We start from the raw sequence: 5,040 nt of genomic DNA, 5'->3' as shown, positions 1-5,040 counted from the left end.
GTTGAGCGAGAACTCGAAAATGGCATTGCGAGGCATGTCAAAGATTATAATTAAAAATCATTATGTATCATACCCTTGTTGGTATTAAGGAATTAATTCATAACAAAAATACTACTGAATCAGATAACCATATAGTGAACAAATGTTTAAAGTGTCACGAACGTCTTGCAGGTCAACCAGAAAATTACAGTGCACGTGATCAGGACTGTGCAGTTGTTCATTCATCGTATCACTACACGTGGCATGATGACAGTTGTACCGCGATAAACTATCCTATCTGTGAGAAACCGTAAGTATTATAGGACAGTGTCACATGACTAGTAAAGTGCGGTCTATCATTCATGGTACCACTAGAAGTAGTATGATGACGTAAACCATTAATGGACCATTAAACCTACGCCTGTCTTTTTGAAACCTTAGGCATTTCACTCCGATATGACATGAACAGGGTTTAGCGGTCAATAAATCCTACCGCTAGAAGTAGTATGTTGAATCATGTACCATGATATCTACTCGTTTTTGTTTGAAACCGCACGCATTTGAACCGGTTTCACATGAACAGGACTGAGCGGATCTTCATCAATCGTACCATTAAAGTAGTGTGATGACTTTTGTAACTTTAAACCTACTCCTGTCCTTTTGAATCCGTAGGTACTTTAACCCGATTTGATATATTCAGGGCTGTGCGGGCCGTCATACATTGTTCCACTAGATGTAGTTTAATGACCTATGGACCATAAAACCTCCTCCTTTTTGTTTGAATCCGCAATCATGTTAACCGGTGTCACATGAACAAGACTAAGCGAACCTTGATAAATCGTACCACTTCAAGTAATATGATGACTTATGTACCATGAAACATACTCCTATATGTTTGAAACCGTAAGCATTTGCACCCGGTGTCAATTGTGGACTGTGTGGTCCTTCATCACTTGCTCCACTACATATATCATGATGTCCACTGTACCAAGAAACAACCTCCTAACGATGACTCATGTATCGAGATCTAAGAAACATTATGTCCTTCAAGGCCGTGTGACATGACATTGACTGTTATAGCATTCACATTTTATTCACCACTTGTAAGTTTAAGACGAAACACACTTTTATCTTTGAAAACCCGTTAAAGATTTGGAGTGGTCAGTACCCTAGGGGAAAACTAACTCGTGTTTTCGACATATAAATTAAGAAGGAATATGACATAAGGTTAACCTGAAACTTGCCCTTTCCGGATACTAGTTTCCTCTGCTGAAATGCTTTAATATTATTGTATTCATTTAATGATAAATCGCTTTCAGAAGTTAATATGTTGTCTAATATTCAGAAAAATGCTGATTTAACTATAATATAAGATCAAATGTCACTGGTGTAAAAGGTACTCTTTTACAGATTTTTAATTGCCTACACATATTAAAGTCCCATTATTTCATGTTTTACATGTTTTATTTAATAACACCAATCATCATCTGGCATAAATTCATTTAAACATTGCTTTGTAATGTAAAGCCTAAATTATTCCATTTCCTATATGTTACTAATGCATTTCGGCAAAAAAGCATTTTAAAAATTGTATAGTGCAACTCTTATTTGAAATTGTGATGACGTTTTATCATTGTTACAAGAATTGTGTTTATTTAAAAAAAGAGTTTATCATTAGTCCTATTAAGACCACATGGCGGGATCAATGAAGTGCATTAAGCCGTAAAATTATCAGTACAATGCAGATCATTGAAGTTTTAATAATAATCATATCCCTGTTACCGAGCAAGACGCAATTGTTTCATATTTTGATTATGGCTGATAAACTTTCAAGTAAAACACACACGCATACGTATATGCAAGAAAAAAGTAAATCAAAGTACTAACTGTTCGGATGAAATGTGCACTTGGTAGTGTTGTAATCGCATGTACTGTTTGTTACGAGGGTGGTATCACCTATCCAGTTGTCGTCAAGATGTTGTGACCACTTACGGTATCATAACGTTGACGTTGCTTTTGCCAGTTTTGGTTCTACACGAACTATCAGTAATACCTTGTAGATGTTACACGTAAAGCATTGTATATATTGATGAAAGGTGCTCTTGATAGTGTTGTTATCAGATGTACAGTTGATTGCGAGGTTGGTATTGCCTGTACTAGCTCATACCTTGATATTTCCTCATATTTTTCTTTCAGAACCGGATCGGAGACGATTCTAGTCGGATAGGAAATAGTTTCCTTGTTCATGTACAGTAAAGATGACATAGCAAATACCAATAATTAAACGAACCACTTAATTTTTGCTATTGAAAAGAATAAATGATTGTACATTATCATTTTCAAGCTGAAAGTTTCAAATTGTACATAATTATTTTTATGCTGAAAAGATGTGACACAGTGAGAAATTAATAATATTCTAAAGTGTAGCATATACAAGAGAAGTTTGTATCATTGCCTTATATGTTGTGTTTGGTTCCGGGTTGGAAAAATCACCTTATTCCATTCAAATTGGGTTTGAAGTATACGAAATTTATACGAAAGTGCAAATCAACTTACAGGAATGTCCGTCTAATTATTGTGGTCCTATTCTGCACTTGTCATAAAACTGGACCTGTAGTACTTCTTGTTTGACAGGTAATATATTTCTTTTGTGTTGTCGTCGTTTTGTTCGAAAAAATCCTTTGATATGCTTCCCGTCAAGTTATTTTGGTGGCAGATTGCCTTGACGGCAAATCTTTTCTGTCAAACATTCTGTCCAAAACTGCCCTTTAACGTAATATGATTCACATTAAAGGAAATGTCTTTAGAACTATAATGGTTGTATAGTTACAATTTGTACTAATCCTCTAAAACAAGATCGAAGGTGATTATATTCCGTTAGACAAAAAGTCGTTTCTTCTTAACCCAGAGCCTATATGTTTTGGTTTCAGTGGAAAAGGCGCATATTCGAAGTAGCGCATTAGCTTACACTTAGTAATACGTAATCCATTTGCCGCCCCTAAAAACTACCGGGAATAGTTAAGCAGCTCCGTTTATCGTGATCATGTTAAAATACACACATATCATAAAGTTAACTTCCAAAAAGGGGATTTGGGGAAAAACTCGTATGTATACTATATATATTGCCGATATTCTTTACGTGGATTTACGTGTTTGTTGTTAGATACAAAATCCATAGCAACAAGCGAAAAGCTTCCTCCATTTCATACTTCATGATTTGAAATTACTCGAAATAATAGTTGTGTGGCAGTCAGCTCAAAAGTGGCTTAGTATTGTTTTGGTTCCATTTTCAAGTACATTGGTTACTTTGGTTTATTTCTTGATTATTTATCAGTTTAGTGCTAGAGACTTTATTAAAATATTAAAGAATAAAACCATATAACTAGAAACTGTAGGAAAACAAAAGGACTATTCGTTTGCCAAAAAAGTTGTTTCGTTAAGGGCCTGTAACACACTACCGATGTACCTCACCGGGACTAAACCGGAGCACACAAGTGACGGTGAGCAAATCAGCTGAGCTCTGTCGAGAAAAACCACGTGAAAAATCACAGCAGGCCGATACGGATGTAGTAATGGCGTAAGAGTCGATGTGCTACCGCATTCCACTTTTCTGTCACCGATGTTATACCGAGGTGTCGCCGTTGTTCTACCAATGTGCTAAGGCTGACGGGAGCTATAGTGGAGTTTTGCCGTTTACGGAGTACTGCTGTTATTAGCTCACCTGTCACGTAGTGACAAGGTGAGCTTTTGTGATCACTCTTCGTCCGTCGTCCGTCCGTCCGTCCGTCCGTCCGTCCGTCCGTTCACAATTGCTTGTGAACACAATAGAGGTCACAATTTTGACCTAATCTTTATGAAACTTGGTCAGACTGATCATCTCCATAAAATCTAGGTCAAGTTCGATATTGGGTCATCTGGGGTCAAAAACTAGGTCACTAGGTCAATTAGTAGAAAAACCTTGTGAACACAATATAGGTCACAATTTTAGCCTAATCTCAATGCAACTTGGTCAGAATGGTCATCTCTATAAAATCTAGGTCAAGTTCGATATTGGGTCATCCGCGGTCAATAATTAGGTCACTAGGTCCATTAGTAGAAAAACCTTGTGAACACAATAGAGGTCACAATTTTAGCCTAATCTCAATGCAACTTGGTCAGAATGATCATCTCTATAAAATGTAGGTCAAGTTCGATATTGGGTCATCCGCGGTCAACAACTAGGTCACTAGGTCAATTAGTACAAAAACCTTGTGAACACAATAGAGGTCACAATTTTAGGCTAATCTCAATGCAAGTTGGTCAGAATAATCATTCTATAAAATCTAGGTCAAGTTCGATATTGGGTCATCCGCGGTCAATAACTAGGTCACTAGGTCAATTATTAGAAAAACCTTGTGAACACAACAGAGGTCACAATTTTGACCTAATCTTTATGAAACTTGGTCAGACTGATCATCGCTGTAAAATGTAGGTCAAGTTTGATATTGGGTCATCTGGGGTCAAAAACTAGGTCAGTAGGTCAATTAGTAGAAATACCTTGTGAACACATTAGAGGTCACAATTTTAGCCTAATCTCAATGCAACTTGGTCAGAATGATCATCTCTATAAAATGTAGGTCAAGTTCGATATTGGGTCATCCGCGGTCAATAACTAGGTCACTAGGTCAATTAGTACAAAAACCTTGTGAACACAATAGAGGTCACATTTTAGGCTAATCTTAATGCAACTTGGTCAGAATGATCATCTTAACATAAGCTAGGTCAAGTTCCATATTGGGTCAACCCAGGTCAAAAACTAGGTCACTAGGTCAATTAGTAGAAAAACCTTGTGAACACAATAGAGGTCACAATTTTAGGCTTAACTCAATTCAACTTGGTCAGAATGATCATCTCTAGAAAAATATAGGTCAAGTTCGATATTGTGTCATTTGCGGTCAATAACTAGGTCACTAGTACTGCCGTTGTCAACAAAATAATTACTGAAACAATTACTGCATAGAAGACATCCTAAATCATATTTGGAAGGGAAATGTTGTCTGTGTATCCAACTATATTGTCTGC

The 5,040-nt window shown here is 36.7% G+C and overlaps 1 long non-coding RNA gene across 1 annotated transcript; it reads left to right on the top strand.

The window, feature by feature from the left end:
* Positions 1-172: 172 nt before the first annotated feature.
* LOC128206284 (uncharacterized) lies at positions 173-2,312 on the top strand. Its single transcript, XR_008256434.1, has 2 exons — positions 173-289; positions 2,176-2,312. It is a non-coding gene; the product is annotated as an uncharacterized LOC128206284 (long non-coding RNA).
* Positions 2,313-5,040: the final 2,728 nt, after the last annotated feature.

This window comes from Mya arenaria, chromosome 10, assembly GCF_026914265.1.
Source record: "Mya arenaria isolate MELC-2E11 chromosome 10, ASM2691426v1".
Classification (NCBI taxonomy): Eukaryota; Metazoa; Mollusca; class Bivalvia; order Myida; family Myidae; genus Mya; species Mya arenaria.
Note: the sequence above shows the minus strand (reverse complement) of the source record. Positions and strands in the feature narration are given on the sequence as shown.